Here is a 22,619-nt window from a genome sequence, read left to right as displayed (position 1 = left end):
TTTGAAGATGATTGTCCCCAGACTCAAATTATGCCTTACATTTGCCTTAATAAAGCTGGTACAATCATTATGCTTAATTATGGTTGACTGTCTAAAACTGCCTTTCCCTTGAGTCATTGAAAGTTTTATTGGAGTTCTTTAATATGATTGTAAAAATTAACAAACTTGTACCTAGATATAAGAGAAGCAGATCCAAAATTTGCCAAACAAGCAATTGTTCTATGTATAAAGTTACATATTTCTGACTATATGCCAGAAATATAGGTGGCATGAGTTGGAATATTTTATGCTGGCTAAATCCACATCAAGAAAGATAATTTGAAAACTAATGCATATAACTTTTCATTGAAAAGGTAGCATATTATCATCATTGAAATCAATGCCATCAATAAATGTTGATATACTTTTACTTTCCATATTCCTTCTACTTTCTACTTAAGATCTAGGCTTAGTCCATACATTTACTATTCAGAAACCTTTAATCAAGGTATAGAACTCTAACTGAATATTCTAATTACAATCTAGCTGCCATTGATTTTTAATCATAACATGAGAGGTATCTTTGAGTCATTCAGAACATTCTTCAAAATAGATTTGACATCTCCCCAAATTCTGTTGCCTGTGAACAAAACATTTTCACATCATCCCTATTTCATAACTAGAGTATATTTTCTACTGTAGCAAAACTAGTCTTTGATAGATCAGCAGAACTCAGATTTGTGGATTCCAGGTGGTGGTGACTCTGATGTTATTTGGGAGGTTAACTTCAGACGCTTTGCTAGGCTAGGAGTTAGGGGGAGTTGTAGCAGCCTCAGAACCGCCATTCGTTTGATCTGAGTGGAGGATCTCTCTGGAGGAGCTGTTGGCGATTAGTCCCTTTTGTCTTTGCTCTTCAGGTGCTTGGCTCAGACACTGAAGGGTTTTACTCTTCTGTCTCTTGGTAGAGTCTGAAGCGGACAGAGCTCCTTTTTACACTGTAACCACCCCCTAAATGACCTTCAAAATTAAACTGTCCTGATGCCTTGGCACAGGAGAAATGAAGATGTGTCCCATGGGTTTGCAGATGGTGGAAGGGCCAGGGCAGTGGGAAAGGCGATGTGAGCAATCCCTGGCATGGTTGTCTTCAAGGGCAGACTTGGGTGGATTCCAGCTCTGGCTCCTCAGACATTCTGTTACAGCCGGGTCAGGATGGCCACTGTCACTGAGAGGACCCTTTTATTTTTTTCTGAATCTAAGCCACTTGTCTTTCCTGTATGTATCACAATAAGAGAAATCGATCCACATATTGTGGCTTAAATGTTGCCAGGAAAGTAACGTATTAAACACATATTTAGACCTATTTTCCTTCTTTTCTTCTATCATTAAATTGGAGATAAACTCATGAAAGGAATGATTATAGAAAAGGAATATAATTGTGCAATACAATTGGAGATAAACTGATAAACTCACAAATTGGAGATAAACTCATAAAAGGAATGATTACATAAAAGGAATATAATTGTCAATACAAGTATATTGACACATATAAGGAATGCCATCATATGCAAAACAATCCTTTGAAATAAAAGGAAGAGAAAGTTTATCTTATTGAGTTTTCAGATAAGCTGGGAAGGAGTTTTGGTTTCCTGCCGAGGCCCTGGCTCTCTGTCCACTGTGTGAAGTCAGTTTCTCTGTACCTCTGTTTTATTCTTCATTTATACAATGTGATGTTTAGACAGAGATGATGCTTTCTTACATCTCATCTGTACAATGGTAAAGGGATGTGTATTGAATATGCTTGAAAAGTCTTTAAACTACTTCGGAAGCCTTCTAGTCCTTCTCACCAACAACAGCGAGGCTCTAGGGTGGGGATCCCTGTCCTTCAGCTTCACCTCTCTAGTGAGTACCTGGCACACTCAGCATGAGTGAGCATTTGGGGAGTGTCTGCTAAACAGACCTTACTTCTTCTCTTTAAATTTTTAGGGTGATGGACTCTGGAGCCTGACTGTAGAGTACTTACACAAGTCTCTTAATGGGTTAAAGCCCAGTTTCAAAATGAATTCACTTTACTTTGAAAATGGATCCATTTTATTTTAAATATATTTTTGGTGTATAAAAATACACTTTATTTTAAAAGTTATTTTAATGAATATTATTTTAAAATTAATTTAAAATATATTTTATCCTTATTTTTCCTTTTTAAATTTTATTTTTATTTAACCTCTTGATGTATAAAACATTAATTTTCTGAGAGTGAGTTGACATTTTTGGTGTACAACTCTATGGATTTTAATGCAGAGAACCACAAAAAGTCAATTTTACTCTATGTTGATTTAAATTTAAAAAACAAAGTCTCCCCTCCTGAGAGAGTCACTGTCATCACTCTGAAGAGATGAGCCAGCAGCTGGAATTTCTCTCTCCAAAATATGTCAGCCTTCTTAATATCTGTGGCTTTTCATTTCTTTCTAATTTTAAGTTTATATTTCTCTTTGGTTTTCTAATAATTTATTTAAAGTTTTACTTATGCTGAGATAAAGATCTTCCTTTGTTATATAAAATATTGTTTTTAAACAATGAGAGACTACCTGTTTTCTTCCCAGAAGTTTCTCACAGTGGAAATACAATGTGATTTATCAGCATTTCCTGCACAGTGGCTCCTAACAATAGCTTTAGTAAGTCGTGTTCACTGAGTATACTGTGTGCATTGTGACGTGGCTTCATCCTCAGAGCTCCTTGCAAGTAGGTGAGTGCCTCCTTCATTGACAGGTGGGAGATGTAAAGCGTGATCATCTCTGGGGACAGAGAGCGGACTGGAACCCAGTTCTCCCTCTGTCTCCAAGCCCACACCTTTCCTGTTCCAGGCTGCCTCCTCATGAGCAGACACAGGGATTAGATAACTTGGCTGGTGCATGTGTCTGTTGCACACACAAGCACTTACACATCTATTGGAGGGAGAAAAGTGGGGGTTTGCCAAGAAGCTGCCAGAGAGTTTGTTTGACATCTGCCCTGTTCATGAAATGGTGAAGACTGATGCCAAGTCGGCCACACTGGTCCAGGTGCCTGGGTGGGCCTCACAGCCGCTGAAAATCACTTGCTGTGGTAGCCCTGCTGGTGAGCTGGGGCCGTGGTTCCATAAGGCAGCAGGAGCCCTGGGGCGGAGAGAGGCTAATAGCTAATGCTTTGTCTCTGCCTTCCTGTTGTCACTGCTCGGGGTCTATTGATGCTCAGTCCCCTAGCAAGCCCGTTCTTTATCGCATATCTAGCTGAGCGGTTGGACCAACCCCAATGAGCTATTGATGCCTTATTGGAATTCGGTAGGTAGCAAGTCATATGATGGATGGATGGAAGGCAGCTAACAGTTTCCTTTTTCTAAGACAGGCTGAGACTCCTCCACTAGAGATGAGCAAATAGCAGCTAGGCCCCATGTACTGACACAAATTCCTTTCCTGATGTGTTTCTTTTCTAAAGTGAGGTTTTTAACTCCCTCCATTTTGGGCAAATGTCCACAGAGCTGCAGCTATTTTTTTCTAATTTATCTTATTGAAGTGTAGTTGATTTACAATGATGTGTAAACTTCTACTCTACAGCACAGTAATTCAGTTATATATCTATATCTATATATATATATATTCTTTTTCATACTCTTTTCCATTGTGGTTTATCACAGAATATTGAATATAGTTCCCTGTACTGTACAGTAGGAACTTATCCACTCTGTATATAGTAGTTTGCATCTGCTAACCTCAAACTCCCAGTCCATCCCTCCCCAACCTTCCTCCCCCTAGCAACTACAAGTCTGTCCTTTATGTCTGTGAGTCTGTTTCTATTTCGTAGATGAGCCCTTTTGTGTCATATTTTAGATTCCACATATAAGAAATATCATATGGTATTTGTCTTTCTCTTTCTTACTTCATTTAGTGTGGCAATCTCTGAGTCCATCCTTGTTCAGCAGACATGTTCTTTTAACCTCCCCTCCCAACCAGTGAAAATATCACACATCCCTCAGTAAGTTAACTGTCCACAGGAAATCTATGGTTTCCTTTTCCTGTTGTTAAGAGGTTTGAAAGTCAATACTCTTGGGAGCTCACTCTTCCTGACCCTAACGTTGATAGGTGACATGAGACCAGTGACTCAGCCTGTCTAAGCTGTACTCCACGAAAGAAGAATCATGGTTCTCCTGTCTCCTGGGGTTGACTTGGAGATTAAGTGAGACAGTGCATAAACTGCTTAACAGCCAGAGGTCAGTAAATTTTCACTGTTTTCGCTATTTGAGACAAAGATCCACATGATCATAGTCTCAAAGATAGCTCTTTTATTAAATTGCACTTTTTTGAGCAGGTCTTTACTTCCAAATCCCATTTCATGGCTATCTTGATGATTTCCTTACCTCAGTGAAATGCAGGATATATGCATGATGTTCAGGAATCACTAGCCCATTTTTCATGGGTGTAATATTCAGCTTTTTGTTGGGCTACAGTGTTGCTACTCATATTTGAAGGTTGGTCTTTGTGGTTAAAGAACCTAGGAGAATGCCAGGGAAAAAGAACTGGGCTGTAACTAAGAACTCACACCTTCCTTTTGACCATCTACTGAGTTTCCTGTTCTGTAATAGGGAGAATGTGCTCAAAATAGAAAGGTTGTATCCTCTGTTCTCAACAGTAGGAGGTGGCTGCTAATGAGAACCTCTTAGGAAGGTGAACTTTTAGTACTCTGAGTGTTTTATTCTCATGTCCTTATTTGACCTTCCTCAACACAACAGGCACCTTTGCTAACAGGTAACTGGAGTTGGGGGCATCCTCGGTGGCTGGAGACAAAGATTAGATCCCTGGGTCAAGAAGATCCCCTGGAGGAGGAAATGACAACCCACTCAAGTATGCTTGCCTGGAAAATTCCATGGACAGACAAGCCTGGCGGGCCACAGTCTATGGGGTTGCAAAGAGTTGGACATGACTGAGCACACGTGTGCACAACAACAGCTGTCAGCCGAGCAGGCTGCTTGGTCATCAGCTTGAAGCCGTGACTGTGGCCTGGTTAACTCTGGGCTCTGACTGTGTTAACCAGCTACCGGGGATGGATGTCAGCTTACAGCACTCATGGGTATCTCGTGGTCCTCACATCCCTGCTTCTGGGAAGGTCCTCCCTCAAGGCTACGTGTGGTATGTCTACAGCTCCATGGAGCCAGCCTCCATGTCTGTGGCTTCTCCAGGCTGGGGCCAGTACTGCCTTTAAACAGCCCCCACCTGGGGAGCAGGGCATCACTCATGTTAGTCTGAACCCACGGCCTCAAGTATTGCCCCAGTACACTGAAGGTCTGGGGTTCAACCCAGCAATTTGTCTTTTCCTTTGTGTTTGCATATTTTGTGACACCTTTTGGAGAAATTAACTGCTTGTAACAATTTTGTCAGCTGTAAAGGGATATCGGGGAGCATCTGGGGCTCAGTGGACAATCATAAAACAAAATGACAGTGAAAACTTCCCACCAAATGGAATAATTTTTAAGAATAAAAAATATTGTTCTTTATAAAAATTTTAAAATGCAGAGAAACATAAAGAAAAAAATTAAGGTGATCCCATATCCTATCAACATCCTTCTAGGATTAGCCTTCCAGAAGTCTCTTTATGTGTGTACACATGCCAACCCGTGATTTCAAATGGGCATTCTTCTAGATTCTAAATTAATTTTAGTTAAAATCAATGCCCAGGTGGAATGTATTGAAATATCATAAGTCTTCATTGTGTCACTAGTTGGATGCTGACTGTGGGCATTCCTTGGAGAAAGTGTCGATTAGGTTCCGGACCACTGCAGAACAGCGAATATTGCAGTAAAGCAACACACCAGAATTTTTTGGTTCCCCAGTGTCTATGAAAATTATGTTTACACTATATTGTAGTCTATTAAGTGTGCAGTAGCACTGTGTCTAAAAAATGTACATACCTTGATTAAAAATATTAATCAGATCAGATCAGATCAGTCGCTCAGTCATGTCCAACTCTTTGCGACCCCATGAATCGCAGCACGCCAGGCCTCCCTGTCCATCACCAACTCCTGGAGTTCACTCAGACTCACGTCCATCGAGTCAGTGATGCCATCCAGCCATCTCATCCTCTGTCGTCCCCTTCTCCTCCTGCCCCCAGTCCCTCCCAGCATCAGAGTCTTTTCCAATGAGTCAACTCTTCGCATGAGGTGGCCAAAGTACTGGAGTTTCAGCTTTAGCATCATTCCTTCCAAGGAAATCCCAGGGCTGATCTCCTTCAGAATGGACTGGTTGGATCTCCTTGCAGTCCAAGGGACTCTCAAGAGTCTTCTCCAACACCACAGTTCAAAAGCATACTGTTGCTAAAAATTGCTAACCATGATTGGAACCTTCAGCAATGGTAGCAGTAACATCAGATATCCCTGATCACATATCATCAAACAAATAAAATTATAATGAAAAGTTTGACAGAATATGAAAATTACCAAAATGTGACACAGAGACATAAAGTGAGCAAATGCTACTGGAAAATGGGTGCCAATACACTTGCTCCACGAAGGGTTGCCACACACCTTCAGTTTGTAAAAAAAGGGAAAAAGCTGCAGTTACTTGTAAGCGTAATAAAATGAGGTCTGTCTGTAGAAGGAAAAAAGACTAAAACATTAAACTCATAATTGCTGAGATAACAAATGACTTCTTTTCTTCTTTTTTATATAGCTGTGTTATCAGAATTTATTATAGTACTTTGATAATCAAAACATAATTTTAAATGTAAGTTGTCTAGAAATTTTGCTTGTACTTGGCTTATAGATTTTTCCCCCCACAATTTTTATTACTGCACCATCTTCTAAAATCTTGCTGCTATTGCTGATGTTAAAAATTATATTGTGAACTTCAAGGTCTAAGAATTTCTCATTCTTTTCATAAAATAATAACAGATTTACATTGTTCTATAGTAGGAACTAAGGTTTGTACAGTAAACAATAGTGGAGAATTCAAGCTAATAACTAGTTAATTTATGTATAAGAAAAAAAAATCTCTTATGTGTTAACCTGGAGTCCTGAATTTGCTAGTTCTGTATGCACCTGGTCTAAGGAGGAGAGTAGAACTGAGCAATTTTTTTTTTTGTCCCAAAGGAATTAAACAAAAACTAACTATATTTACATTGTTGAAGGAATCCACGCCAGGAACTTGGCAGTTGGTGGTGGGGTGTTTTTTATGTTTGTTTTTTTGTTTTAAATTTGTTAGAGTTGGGCAGGTGATCTGCATTTTTTCTTAGAGGAAAACAATATATCGTCCTAAGAGTTGTCTGAACAGAGTGCCGATGGGACACAAAACAGGAGGTTGAAGGTTTCCTTCCAGTTCTGGTCCAATCAATTCCTCAGACTGAATAATTAAAACATGAAGACCATCTGTGTGTACTCAGAAGCCAGCTGAATCCTAAAAGCAAGTGTTTTCCTAAGAATACATACATGGTGTTTGGTCACTGCAAGGAGTTGTTCAAGATGGTGTGCTAGATGTTTGTGCATCTGTGTGTGTGTGTGTGTGTGTGTGTGTGTGTGTGTAAGTGTGTACACACACTTCTCATCTATTGAGTACAGGTGGGAAAGGACAAGGTGGGAAAGAAGGATGACTACCCGTGTCCAGGCACAACCAGCCATTTCCTGAGAGGGACACACAAAGCTTGCACTGAAAGTTTACATCAGGAACAAAAGAAGGAGCTGAGGGGGGCCCCTCATGGGAGGCCCCACAAATACTGGTTTTAGTTCTGGTCTTCCCCTTAAAGCCTTTAGTAATTGGGACAGAAAGTGTACAAAGTATTTGTAACTTAAAAGGTAATACAGGTCAAAAATAAGTAACACAAAATGCCACTGTCATGAAAATCTATGTGACAGAATGAGTTCCAGGCTTCCCTTGTTTCTTTTTTAAAAATTATTTGTTTATGGTGGTTTTTGGCTGCACTGGGCCTTCGTTGCTTCCAGAGATCTTTCTCCTTGCAGTGGCGGGTCCGCTCTTCCTCGCAGTGTGGGCTTCTCAGTGTGCTGGTTTCTCTTGCTGTGGCTCCGCGGCTGGAGAGCGCGGGCTCAGTAGTTCTGCTGCATGGGCTTTGTTGCTCCTCGGCATGTTCCCACCAGCGATCAAACCCCTGTCCTCTGCATTGGCAGGTGAATTTTTCACCACTGGACCACCAGGGAAATCTGCTCTCCCTGTTTATTTCACACATTGTTCCACTTATAATGGGAGGTAGGATCATCCCTGTAGTGTGTCAAAAATAATCACAAACAACAGGAACCAGTCCACGATGCAAAGACACTCAGAGACCTTAAGAGTAACAGTGATTAAAAAAAAAAGTGACTCTTGCCTTACGGTGCTGTTTCATGAGATTTGATCGCGTACGGGTGGGTGTGATCGCATCCATGCCCTCTGTCTACAAGCTGTGTGTCACTCAGCTCAGTCATCCTGTGTAACCAACACCAAACTCTGCCTGGGTGACTTGTTTCTAGAAAGTATGGAAAAGAGGCTCCCAGGCCAGCTGCGAGGCTGATGAAGAGAGCAAATCAAATGACATGAGAATGAATAATTGGGCTAAGAGGGGTGAGGTAAGTTTAACGTCAATCAGTCCCACTAAAGCTAGTATTTCTTGAAAGCGTGGTCCGTGTACCAGGCACCAGGTAAGTGCTTTACATGGACTCAGGTGGCATTTGTACGTTTTGCTTTCACAACAGCTCTGTGCGTGACTGCTATGATCCACGGTGACTGGATCAGGAAACTAAGATTTAGAGAGATGGCTATGAGCTTGCCCAAGTTTTCATAGCCAGAGAGTGGCAGGCTTCTCTGTGTGTGAGGGTGTGAGGATGTGTTTGTGTATACACAGAGAGCTTGTCCTGTTCTGCTTGCTGACATCACACACCTCTTCCTAAGATTCTGTTTGGGATATTTGTGCCCATATATATGACTCTAAATACATTTCTAAGTGTTGCTTCTTCTGGCACCTTCTGTCCCTTCTCTTTCGCATGTAACATATGATGCCTTATATTGTTAGTTGTATAAATAGAGCTTGTCTTCCAAACTGGAACTGGTTTCTTGAGGATGGTAAATGTGTCTCCTGCCCCAGTACATAAACACTCCATAAATGTTTGTTTATGATGTGTAAACTTATGATCTGTCTCTTTTAAAGAAATTTCCTCTGACAGGCACCTAGTGTGTCTCATCAGTTAATAGTAGTACTTTGAACTCTGTGTGTGTGTGTATTCATAGCAGGCTTTCTGCGAACATGCATATTATATATTATATTCACAGAATGCCTGTTCTAAGTGCCAGACATTGCTAGAACAGCTCAGAAAAGAGCAGACACCTTGCTTGGCGTGGTGAAGAAAGTCCACTGTCAGCACTAAGAATCCTATTATTTGTTTAAGTCTGAAAATGACATAAAAAGTAAATTTTATTTTAAGGTTGGGATTAGATAAGATGAAAATTGAAGGAAGAAGCCACAAACATTATGTTAATTGTGTTCAATTATTTTGTAGCTTATTCTGTTTGATTGATTATCAATATGCTTTTCCTTAAGAGACATCATTTGGCATTATTTATTTGTAAGATAAAACAACTTGGATTCTCCCATTTACTGAGCATGGAGAAATCACTTTTGGAGCATGTTGAAGTATTTGAAGACAATTCAGGAAGTTGCAAAATCAGTACTAGGAATTATTCTGCTAGTCCAAAAGTAGCAAATCTGTTTTATAAACAAGCATATGCTGACATTTTAACTTAATAGATTAAGTTCATCAGATTTTACTTTCTCTAATGTATGTAATGACACCTGCTGTACAATTTAAGTTTACAAAGTTTTCTTAAAGCCCTAAGATAAAAATGGTGTTTCTTTTTCCGTGGTACCCTTCAGGGGCTAGGGTGAGACCTTAGATCTTTCATTCACAATCTGCCTCCCATCATCCACCTAACGTCCCGTTCTCCTTGAAAATGAAGGGAGAGAAGCATTAAAAAAAAAGAACAACAACAACATGGCTTTGGCATGTTGCAGGATATTAACAGTGATTTCTTGAATTATTTTAGGAAACTCAGTTCTCGCTCATTTCCAGAGACCACAGCTGATGTATAAATTCCCTAATTTGTTTACTTTAGAGAGATCATCTCAAGTGCAGCATCTGTTTTTGCTTTCTCTGCGAGATCTTGGTTTTACATTAGGGGGACTGAGGCAGTGGAATCACATGACCCTCGGAGCCCACACAGGAAGCTGCTGGGGCCTCCTCCAGCCCCTGGGGGCCCCAGCCTCCCCAACTGCTCTGTGAAGGCAGCTTCCACCCTGCCTTTTCCACTGTCTTTCACAGATAAACTCCATCTGCCGGTTAACATTATTTTACACCCAGAAGATTGTCAGAACTCTCATTCTGCTTAGGCACGTCTTCTTTAGGACAGGCAGCTTTCTTTCCCGAAGCTCAGACCAGTAATCCAGAATTATTCCCAATATGGAGAGGGGAGCGCCTTCTGGAAGTGCAGTGGTTATTTATGAAGCTTGGGTGGGAGCACTCCCTGCCATGTTCCAGTGAAATTAGAGAGATAAAATTTTAATGTGGAAGGCACTTATATTTTAAGTGTGTGCTACCATTTTGCTCTCTCTGCAGCCTTGCAGAAATGGCTGCCTGAGGAAACCTCATCCCAGCGCCCCATCAGACCCCATGCTCAAGGTCACAGGGAGAGGGCCACCCCATATTTATAATGTTAGTGGAAATGCAAGGCATTGAAAGCCAGGGAAGTATCAACAGCTTCCATCTCTGCAAAATAACCAACTTGAATTTTCTTGTGTATAGAGTGGCCAGAACTGTTCCCCCAGCTTCTCATAAGGATGGTGGAGTTATTGTGAAGATAAATTTAAGCTCAGGAAGAGAGAGGGATGTGGAGAAAAATCCAATTAACTGGAGTGAAAGTCATATAGAATAAATACCCTGAGCTAGTAGAAATAGTTTTTAAATTGGATGAATCTTTAGAGGAGAATTGATAAACTATGTCCTTATTGTCTGAGAGGATGCACTTGGCAAATAATATTTTTGAGGAGACATTATCTGCTTGAGGATGTTTCACGTTCTTATTAAGAAGGCGATTAGAAGTTTGGAGACTTTTTCATCGTTCTGATTAACTTGCAGGGGAAAATCTTCCTCCTGCAGTAGTCATTAAGTGGATCTCTTTGTGTGTACAAATATTAAAAGTAGTCTTGAAAGTACTATAGACAAGCAAGGAAGAAATGCACTGTTTGTTTCCTCATAGAGTTGACATTTTTATTTAGGGGAAAAAAAATCCACGAATTTACAATCTCTCCCTTTCTAGGTTTTTCAACATTTCTTGCAAATTGTATGTAAATGAATGCAAATAAGCAATCCTCACTCGCAAGCTGCTTAGAAGTGTAAAATGCATAAAATTAAGATGCTGAGAGAAACGTGCATCTAATTAAGGTAGCAAGTAAAGAAATGTTTAAATTCAAATTAGATACTTCAGTGGGAAGAATTACTTGTTAATTCAAAGGATGTTTTGTATAACTCAGGGAAGACTTCTTCTTAGCAGTCTTCCCATTTCCTTCAAAAATCAGTTTTAGGAGATGTCTCTGGCTCAGCCAAACTTTTAGATTGAGTTTAACCTAATAGTAAGAATGCCATCAAAATGCATTCTGCTTTTAATGCCTTTCCCCCTAACAGACAGGAGAGTGAGGGTGGAGGTTTGGATATCACTGTTTCTACCCATTTCACATGAAGCTCCCATGATACTTTTGTGCACTGAGTTCATGGAAAGCCTTGAAACACAGACCACAGCCAGCCAGCTACCCCTAGATCCTAAGAAGGTTTTTTTTAAGCAAGACAGGAAGGATGGTAGCCCAAGCCATCCATTCACAGGCATCTTCCAGCCTTGCCAGGGCCAGAAGAAAAGGAGAAGAAATTGATCTCCATTTGGAAGCTTTTAAATAAGCGGAAGACTTATTTATAACACATGAAACAAGCAAATAATTGAAAAATATAAGATGTGTGTTGAGAAGATATGAACTGTCCTCTAAGATTGATACTGCTTCCTCCTCAGACACGTCCATCCAAGAAGTAGGCAGGAAAGTGGTTGATGCTTGATTTTGAAGCATTCCACAAAGTTCCACTTCCCATGGTGAAGTTCTGCCTTCCTGCTGGATTGTGTATTCAGACCAAGTCCTCTGATTGAAATGCAGCCCATGTGTTAGCCCAGAGAATCTATTTCCTGGCTTCAGAGATAAAAATAGTTCCTTGTTATGAAACAGTTTTGATCACATGTCATGTACAAAAGTCTCTTGGACTTGGGTTCCCTCCTCTGGAATAACTCCGTGTCTGCCATGAGGAACTAAAGGGTGATGGTGATGCTGTCGTTGTCCATCTGGGGCGTCGACTCTGTTCCCTCTTTTCAGCAGTCACAGAAACCCTTCTGACTCAATGCCAGCCTCCTTGAGCCTTCCTCCCTCTTCTTCCCCTGACCCATCCTCACCCCCACCCAGCCCTGGGGCTGAAGCTCCTACTATACTGAGCCTTTGGGATTGTGAGTTGGAGAACATCTGATTGGTGATGTCCACTTTTGATCCAACAAGTCAATTTAGGTTTGATCAGAAGGGTCCTGGTTGTTGATGTTCCTCCTTGGACCAGGGGATGTTTGTGATATGGAGCTTAGAGTGTGCCTTCCTGTCTGTTTACCTTCCTCTTTCTTTCGCTCTGATTCCTTAGTGCTTTCAGTGACTGCCTCTCTGTCAGTTAGTTGGTTTTAGTGATTGCTACAGTCACAGCCTAGAGTCCATCCAGCTGCCCACCTGGAGTCCCTTTCCTGCAGGTCCCGCATTCAACACAATCAACCTATCCCAATTCAACTTGGTAACTTTGTTCCAAACTGGCCTCTTCCCTACCCGTCCCTCTGGCTAATGATGCTCCGTTTGCTCTCCTCTCCCTCCAAATTGTCGATGCTACTACCTAGGCTGCTTTATTTCTTACTTAAATTTACTGCTATAGCATCCTAACTGCTCTCTCCCACTCTCATCCTATGCCCCTCTGTTCTTTTCATGCTGCTGACCAAACAGATTTATCTTAAAACACAAATCATCTCTCACATCCCCGATGAAAGACTTTCTGGTACCCGTTCTCACCTTTTGGGCATGGAATTCAACCTGTCCTCTCTCTCTGTTCTTCCCCACATTCTGTGCTCCACCTCGTTGTCGCAAATTGGGACTTGTAAAATGCCATGTCATTCATATTTTTAAGCCTTTGCATATGCTGTGTTCTCTGCCTGAAATGCTCCTTCCCCAGCAGCATCTTCCATAATCTGCCTGGAAACCTGCTACTCCTCTTCGTGAGCCTTCTGTCACCTGCCTGGGCTGGGCATGTTGTGCTTTCTTTTCTTTTTTTTTTTTTTACTACTTTAAATAAAAATATTTTTATTGAAGTACAGTTGATTTACAATGTTGTGTTAGTTTCAGATATACAGCAAAAAGAATCAGTTGTATATATGTGTATGTAAATGTGTAGTGTACTACATATATATGTACTATCTATTTTTTTTTCAGGTTCTTTTCCATTACAGGTTATTACAAGATATTGAGTGTAGTTCCCTGTGCTATACAGTAGGTCCTTGTCGATCATCTCCTTCATGTGTAGCAGTGTGTATATTTTAATCCTAACTTCCTAGTCTATCCCCCTTTCCCCCTTGGTAACCAGGTTTGCTTTCTACGTTTGTGAGTCTGTTTTGCAAATAAGTTCATTTGTATCTTTTTTTTTTTAGATTTCGTGTATAAGTGGTCTCATATGATGTTTGTCTTTGTCTGCCTCAGTTCAGTTAAGATGATAGTCTCCAGGTCCATCCGTGTCGCTGTGCGCGGCGTTCTTTCTTTCTTTTTTGTGTTCTCTTCTGTTGTGTGCTGGGCCCTGGTCACCCGCTCATTGCATAGTGCTGCACTGAGGCCTTCAAAGGACCTTTGGTTTATTGTGTGGTAAACAGGTATTGATACTTGCCATGTTTGAAATTTAAACTGAGACATTTATTTATTCATTCCTTTAAAATCAACAATAATTCATTATGCGGTAGTACAAAGTACATTTTTATTTAAGATAACTATTCTTCAAAATGTACTAAGAAGATGGACATTGTTTTATATTTTTTCAAAGCTCTTCATGTTTTTAGAATGTCTGGCTTATTAAGAGAAGACAGCTGGATTCTCATAACTGCCTCTACATTCAACCTGGTTCAGTGGGTGGTTTTGTTTATGAAGACAGTTCACCTGATTGTGGGTAGTTTTCTACACCAAAGCTGACATGAGGTAATTTCTTTCATTCAATTCTAATGTGAAACCTGGAACCACAGGGATGAACTTTTCTCTGTTACCTTGAAACTATTGATCTCTACTGCTCTCAAAACCTGGTTTTTGTTTGTTTGTTTTGTTTTGTTTTTAGCCCTGAATGATTTACTTACACCAGGCATTGGTCACTTGGAAAATATGGGTCGACTAAGTTCTAAAGATCTTCCAAATGGTGATAATTTTATTATACAGTAAGAGAAAACAGAACAGAAAGCTGAAAGTGTTAGGGGGTTTATCAAACTCATGGTGAATTTTCCACAGTTTGAATTATTACTAAAAAGCCCAGATTTTATCATTGGCACAAATATTGTCAGTTAATTTTCCTCAAAATGACAAATACACACTTTGTTTATTTTCAAGAAAGTTCCTTTTAAATAGTTAAGTCGGAATAGCAGATTTTTGTTACTTGTTCTTTTTAATTAAAAGTGGTGTTTTGTGGGGGAGAGGGGCAAGGCTAGTTCAGCTTGCAACTCAATCCCACAAGTGCTTTTTCTTGAGACAAACATCATACTACAGTCTGTAGGTATCACAGTGGCTTTATACGTGCGTGCTTTCTCGGGAGAGAAAATTAAAAAGAAGTATATTTGGAGTCAGGTTTGCTAACATTAATATTTACCACTTCATCAAGTTTGTGCCTGAGTGAAAATGGCACTCATTTTCCTTCAAGTGCTCGGAGCTGAAGAGTACAACCACTACTATCGTTTGGCGCTGAATACTGATCATTGGTTTGTGCCAAATCGCCAGCGGTTTCACCAGCTCCCTGGTGCACTTTTTTGCACCATCACTGCAAATGTTAATCCAGTACAGAAGGCAAACAATGCCTTAGTATTATTATAAAATAGTTCTGGACCCTTGGAAAGGGTCTTGGAGACCCAGGACTGCACAGACTACACTTTGAGTACTACCGGACCAGAGGGTCAGGATGAGGTCCTTGGCAGGGGTGCAGAGTTAGTCAGTGCTGTGCCAGGAAGGACAGGACGGAGGAGCCACACGGTCAGATTTGTACTTTAGAGGGACTGTGGTGGCTGCAGGTGGAACATCTTCTGGGGACTTGGGAAATTGGCGCTGGGCATCACTGCCAAAATTAGCCATGTTTTTTTGAGTGGCCAAGTGGATATATAAGCTTGAGTATGGTCTTCATTTTTCAAAACTTTGGAGTGGTGTCTACTCAAGTCATATTTAGCTGCACAAATAAATTAGATTGGAGGTACTTCTGGGTGTTCTCGTATCTACAATGTGGGTGTTACTTGGTGGATGAATCCTAGGCATATACACATATATCCATGTGTGTAAGCTTGGATGTTTGGGCACCGTTGACTGGTTGGCCTCCCAGCCTGTTACTTTATGTTTTATCACCAGCAGTACATTCCTTGGATGATACACATTTATCCTGTATCATATGTAGAAAATATTTGTTTACCATGGAGACCTGCCACTCTGGGGAAGTGTGGGAGACTGGTTCCTCAGTTAAAAGCTCCAGGTCAATGTATGTGCAGAAGTGATCATGTCATCTGCCTGGCCAGCAGTGCTTGTCTAGGATTCCATTCTGAAGCACAGCTTCTCTGTGGATCTCTTTAAAAATACTAAGCAGAAGACAATGAATCTTCAAACTCGTCTGATTCCATTGTGATTGATCTGAGACAATTTTTAAGGTAATTGATGATATTGCCATAGTTGAGTCTGTTAGTGCAAATAATTATTAATCAATATGCTCTCAGCTCTTACTTCAGAAGATAATTTGAACACATGATTTATTCTGAACATTTCAATTGAGCTACCTTTACAAGAGGAAAATCAATGGGCAAGTGGTCCTGAGCACTTTAATTATCTGCTGCTCCATCCTCCCTTCTCAGCCATACCCACCTGGTGGTTTGCTGTCCCACCCTGGCAAGGGTGACAGGAAGGTTTTCATTGCCATGAGAGAAAGAGAATATATAGCTCATCTTTGATTGACTAGGTTGATTAAAGTGATTTACTTAAATGCCTTAGAAACAAAGCCTGGTGGCTTCACTTTCGAAAGCATAGTTAACACTGCCCTAGAAAAAGAAGGAACATATTGTTAATTTCCTTCCAGTTGGAAAGCACTTTACTATGGTGGGTATATTAATAAATGTCATGTTAGTTTATCCTGAAAACACGGGGAGACTGGGGTCACAGAAGGAGATTCAGGTGGAAAGCATTTGGGGCTGGGTTTGTATAACCCGCCACATGACTGCTGTCACTGAAGATGCTTTGTGACTTCCTTATGCTAAGACTTTCCAATCTGGAATTGATTGCTTTGCCTTTTCAGGCAATGTCCTGATGAATATTGTGGTTTGCTACTTTTTTTCCCTGAGGTGACATGCAGAAGAGAATGATCTGCACCAAGGTCGAGCCCACCTTCATCCCCGGGAAGAGTTTCCAAGCACCTGTTGGGGTTGTTCTCATGGAGTGTCCAGGAGTGAATGGGTCTTGGCCAGGAGCTTTCAGACATGATTCTAACAGATGGGAATTTTCAGCCACAATTCCCTCATTATCCTTGTATTAATAGAAGCATCGAGCTGTTCTGTTACAGTTCTTGCTCAGTACCGTGCCTCTTGCTGCTGCTATGGTGTCTCTAAATGGCCAGCTGTGAAGGTGTCCAGCAGCCTTCAGGGCCAATCCTTGAAGTCTCCACTCCTGCCCCCCATGACCTCCTGGGACCAAGACTCCACACACCAATAAACTGAAATCCAACCTATTGGTAGCAGCTGGCACAGGGTCCTATCTCCAGAAGGAAATGTTCTTACACATTGAATAGAGTCCATGCTATCAACTGAACAGTGGGAGAGAGCAAAGATGGGTTCTGCAGGGACTTGGGATTTTTCTGGAGCTAATTCGGTAGACAGTTTTGGAATGTCTGGCTTGGAGTTAGTATTATATGGAATACCAAGAAAAATGAAGTTCTGTTTCTGGCCGCAGGAAGTCACAATCCTGTTGGGAAGAGTTGGAGCAAAGAGGGGAGACATCAAATGTGAGGGATACAGGAGAAAGGAGCTGACCCCAGAAGGGCAAGGCTGGTGGGGAGACAGATGGCTGAACCCTCAATATCGAGCGAAGAAGAGGCAGGGGGTCACATGGGCCTTTGAAGTGGGCGTTGCTTATGTGTTTCCCCTTCCCCACTCCCTGCCCAGCGGTCCCACTCAGTGTTCCCTGGGGATAGTAACTCACTCTAGGCTGATCAGAGGGAAACTGAGGCATAAAATCTGGGGCCAGCCACAGTCTCTGGGATGCCTTCTTCCAGAAAGCCTCTCAGACTCGCCAGTGGAGGCCAGGGGACCACACTGAGCTGTGACTGAGGGTCAGACCTTATATTCCAACTTGTATAAGCAGATCCATGTGGGAAAGTCTGACGGAAGTGCGTATAAGCAGATCCATGTGGGAAAGTCTGACAGAAGTGCTGGTGAGAAGCCGGTGTCTGGGAAAGCTTGAACATCCCTGGCCCGCTCCTCCTGCATTTCCTCTCTCCTGTGTTCTCTTCCTCCATATCATCAGTTGAGTTAGAGTGCGAGAGGCTGACCCCTTTCCACTGCTCCCTGGAGAACAAGCTCCCGGGTCCAAGTCTGGGACATGCACCTTGACCAGCTCTGTGATTAGGCCTGTCACCCACTCCTTGGAGGCAGAGTTTCCCTATCTGTTGAGTGGGTGTAGTACTTGTGGGTTTGTTGTGAGAGTTAAATGAGCTCACCGTAAAGCACTTTCAAAACTGTGGAAGTCTACCATGGAATATACAATATGTACACACGTGTGTATGTAATATGATAGGTAAGGAGTTATTTTACTTTTTCAATCTTAACTGTTCCTCTTTACCTACTCTGGAGCCTGTCAACGTTCCCATTAACTGTTCTGGTTCTGAGATGAAGCCCTGAGTGGGAGTTGTGGCCACTGCTTGCCCTTGTCACCTTCTTCCAAGGCTGAGTTCCATAGGAGAGTTCAATAAATATCCTGCAAATGAAGCATTCCTTACAGAGATCCTTTTCTTTCCCTTTGCTCCTGTTTCTGTTTTTAACATACAAAAAGACTCATGTAAATCCTTTTCCCCTCCCTCTAGCATCTTTGGAGACCTCTGCGGCAGCATGCCCTAAAGTTGTGCTGGAATGACATGATAGGAAAGAGTGTTTTTCAGTGCTAAGGAATGGAGTTCTCAGAGACCAATAAAAGTTGCCAAAGGTATTTGAGGATCGAGACCCAGGGTAATGCTTACATAACCTCCCAACTGTTTTCCTAGGTCTAAAGTGAAAATAACAGAGATAAGGCAGAGAGTACATGTGTAAACACAATATATGAACGGCTCCTCCAATCTACATAGCAAAATAAACCAGGGGTCTAGGCCCTAAAAGCGATGCCGTGGTAGTGGTGGCCTGCTCCCCTTATTCCAGAGGAGGGGCTGCAGCAGGTACAAGCAGCGCGTGTTTAAACAGAACCGAGAGAGACTGCAAAACATTTCAAGGGCAGAAAGTGGCAATAAATACTTCTCGCGGTTGGAGTGGCTGGAGACCTTGAGGTGAGCAGAATGTAATCACTCATGGTGGAATTCGGCCAGGGCCTCCTGTGTCTACCAGGGGACACTGTGAACTTTCCAAAAAACCAAGACCTCCGTCTTATCTCCTCCCAATGAAGAGAAGGGGAGAGCTGAAATTCCTTTCTGGAGGTGGGATTTGCTCTCCATGATGAGTTCTGATCTTTTTTGCAGGCTTTGAGCCTAAGAACCAAAATAGGAACCTGAGTTCCAAAATAGGTCCCCTAGGAAAAAAAAAATTAAAAATCCACAAAGGCCTGCTCAAGGTGATGTGCAGAAGTTGGTGATCTGGGTTGTAAATCCACAACCCACTTCACAGAGGAAGACCTAGATAGGGAGACTTGGTTTTCTTCTAAGGCATGAATGAGTGCTCTGGGCAATCTGCCCCTATGGAAAACAGAATAATGCTAGTAATTTGCATTTATATAATACCCCTCGGCTTGTGGATCTACAAGCGCTTCACAAACGTTAATTAATTCTCTAAACCCCCTATGAGCCAGAGGGTGCCTTCAGTAACCAATCAGGAAGGAGGGCCAGAGATTCGCGCCAGAGTGAGTATACAAGTCAGTCCAGCTCTGTGGGCATGGGAGCCAGGGAGGTTGTGTGGAATTTTTAGGAGAAAGAACCACAGATATAGAATGTGGATCAGCCTGAGTGGGGAATAAACCTGGATTTTATGTCTGCTTTGAGTGAAGGCCTGTCCACTAACAATTCAACTTCTCTCCTGCGATTCCAGGCACTTGTCAGGAAGTGTGCTGTGTGATTGTTTCACCTCTTGCTGTTCCTTCTTCATTATCCAAGCTCTGCTTGTACTTGGTTTAAAACCTAAGAGTAGGGATCTGGGCTCAGCTCACCTTGGCTCAGTATAGGAGGATGGGCAGCAGCTGGGCCATACAGGAAGTCACTATTTTCCTAGATGTTTTATTTATTTATTTATTGCCACACTGCGTGGCTTGTGGGATTTTCATTTCCTGACCAGGGATTGAGCCTGGGCCCTTGTATCACCTAGATGGATGGGTAATTTTGAAGTGCTTGAGAGCTGGTTTTAGCAGTTGTTTGCTATGATAGATTCCCTCATTGTGTTAGATTTTTTAAAAATACAAGTAATTACACAACAACCCTTCATAGACTGGTGCACAAGCCAACTTCAATCTGGCTTTTCCGAAGTTATAAGAATAAACGGAATATGACTTGCTGAGATTTATCCTGTGTTCATGCACATGTATGTCTGTACTATGGCAAAACCAGATTATTGGAGGGGGGCGTTAAATAATTTTTATGTTACTTTCAGGTTAACTAGTATATAAGGAGAGATCTACTTCTGGGGAGATGTGTATATTTTTTTAAGTACTTTTGAGCTCTAGAACAACAAAAAAAAAAATGAGGTGATGCTATTGCTTCCAAAGTCCTTGCTGAGCCGGCTGCCAGGACAGTGACACAGGCATGGACTTCGGGAAGAGGGGAGCTCTGTTTGATGCGTGTAAAAGATCAAACACGCCGGGACTGGGACTCCTCCCAGCAAGACACACGCTTTCTTTCAGGCTGTTGCCAGCTGGTTTTGCTGTGTGGTGGTGTTAAGCTTTGCAGATTGAAAACATCTGGCTTTTCACCAGCCGTGTGTACTCAGAAGGAGAGCTGCACTGGCCAAAGTAAATTCACCGAATTCTTATCTGACACATTTAGTTGACCCTGATATGATAAGTTGGGGCAATTTCTGAGGATGAATCCTGTTTCCAGCTGTGCGACTTTTCTATCCCTCCCTTGCCTTTGGAAGAATCTGGATTTTAACATTTTCAAATGCAACACCAGCAGCCATGTATGAAAGTACCCATATGATTTGCATAGAGGTCAAACACAATGTTTCCTGTAGGGACCTCCTGAATTATGAAGCTGCAGAGCAATCCCATGTAAGCAGATGTCAGCAGGTTCCAGAAAGATGGCTTGTTACCTATGGCCGTTAAGACTTCTGGTGTGAACTGATTTGCGAGCGAAAAAAGAAATTTGTAAACTGGAGAGGTTTGTATGTATCTACTAGACACAAACGGATAAACAACTACAAATTATGGTGACGGGACTCTTGGTTGTATTTACCTTCTGAAAGCATGCTTTCTGGTTTGGTGGGTCTTTTCTTCTTCAGCACTTTACAGAAGTGGTCCGGAGATGTTGAAACTGAAGCTTCCTGTAAATCTGTCTCTGAATTTTGGCCTGTGACTGTTTTAACTTGCAAAATGGACATTGTACAGATTCGTATTTTTGAACAGCAATCCACAAACCAAACGTTGCTTAATTGGATCATGGCTTCCCACCGTGTTAAGGCTTCAGAGCTGACTGATCCATGTTTATAATTGGTCTGCTCTTGTCATTGGCCTTGGTGTATTAGCTTGAAGTGTCTCGAGAAGTTAATGACTTGTTAAAAGAAAATCCACGAGAGAACCTTCTTAAAAGAGACTGGTCAAGCCAGGAGTATTTATATCATGTCAATAGTAATTTAGCACGGCTATTGTGTGCCAGGCATGTATCTTCATGACAATCACATCAAGATGGTAATAATTATCCTCATTTTACACTGAGGCTCAGAGAGGTGAAGCAGCTGGCCCCAGGTCACCCAGCTAGTAAGTTCCTGTGTTAGTTGCCTCCCTGGTGACCAAAACTATGTTGCAGCTTAGGTAATCATCTTGGATTACTTAACCTAGCCCCTTCTCCAATTTGAAAGAGCTCAGAGGATGAAAAGGAACTTAAGGTTCTTGAGTATGCATGGTGAGTACTACACACTGAGCTGAGCACTCGTACCCCTGCTAATGAGGCTTTTCTTGTTCAAAAGTACATTTTTTTTGATGCCCCAGGGCCTTTTCACTTGCTGTTTCTTCTGTCTGCAATCCTGTTTGCCCAGATCACCGTGTACCATAGATGTGGTTTTCTCCTTCTTGGGGAGTCCATCAAACCTCACTGCCTCAACAAAACCACAACTCAGACCCCTCTAGAGATTGTTCTCCTGGTGGATGCTAAGAACTGGCCTCTCCTATTTCTCTGCCTGCCTGGGTTACTGACGTTCTGTCCTAGTAAGGGGTTGTAGCCACAGGCTGGCCTAAGTATACCTGTCCCCTGCATACATGCTCATTCTTCTTTTTTTCACATGTTCCCAAAGGAAGCAGTTGAGAATCTGGCTTTATTAAAAATATAGCATGGTTCTCTTTGATGGATCTTTTGATTATTTTTGTTGATTATTTTTTTTTTATCCCTGGACTTCGTTTTTCCCGTTCATAAACCTGAATATGTGCTTTGTGTATGTTTGCTGGATGAGAATCAGATAGTAACTGGAAGGTAATTTCATTTAGGACAGATGTAGTCAGACATGTGGTATTTGGCATGAGTTATGTGAAGAAAGTCAAGTCACGTTATGAACAAATTAGTTCTGAATTTCTTTCGAGTCTGGGGACATTTATTTATCTTGGATTGTCCCAGAGATTTTCTGCACTATTTTTCTGTAATCACCTTGATTAATCTTTAAGTGGTATGTTTACATTTTGAGTTGATTTATGTGAAGCTTTGCTTTCCCTTCACGGAAACACCCAGGTTTCTCGTGTTACCAGATGATAGAAACCACCTCTCGGTTCCACGCCCGCCACACTCACGGGCTGTCGCCAGCTGAAGGATGCCACGTGTCCTCGAGGACTGCTCCAGCAGCAGCAGTAACACGGCTGAAATGTCCCACCAGAGGGCTATCCCCATGCTGTTTATAGATGCCTCCACTCAGGGCCTCTGTGAC

At 41.8% G+C, this 22,619-nt stretch overlaps 1 protein-coding gene and 1 long non-coding RNA gene across 49 annotated transcripts in view; one reads left to right on the top strand and one right to left on the bottom strand.

Annotated features, from left to right (window-relative positions):
* The window catches only part of PARD3 (par-3 family cell polarity regulator), a 579,141-nt gene that overhangs the window by 488,721 nt on the left and 67,801 nt on the right, over positions 1 to 22,619 (top strand). The gene's annotated exons all lie outside the window — the stretch shown is intronic.
* The window catches only part of LOC147361115 (uncharacterized), a 64,016-nt gene that overhangs the window by 30,249 nt on the left and 11,148 nt on the right, over positions 1 to 22,619 (bottom strand). For both annotated transcript variants that reach the window (XR_015139774.1, XR_015139775.1), the window contains exon 4: positions 1 to 22,619. This exon is cut by the window's left edge. This is a non-coding gene — a long non-coding RNA (uncharacterized LOC147361115).

Source organism: Bos grunniens, chromosome 13 (assembly GCF_055505025.1).
Source record: "Bos grunniens cultivar Pamir isolate PY7600 chromosome 13, Bosgru_T2T1.0, whole genome shotgun sequence".
In the NCBI taxonomy this organism is placed as follows: domain Eukaryota; kingdom Metazoa; phylum Chordata; class Mammalia; order Artiodactyla; family Bovidae; genus Bos; species Bos grunniens.
Note: the sequence above shows the minus strand (reverse complement) of the source record. Positions and strands in the feature narration are given on the sequence as shown.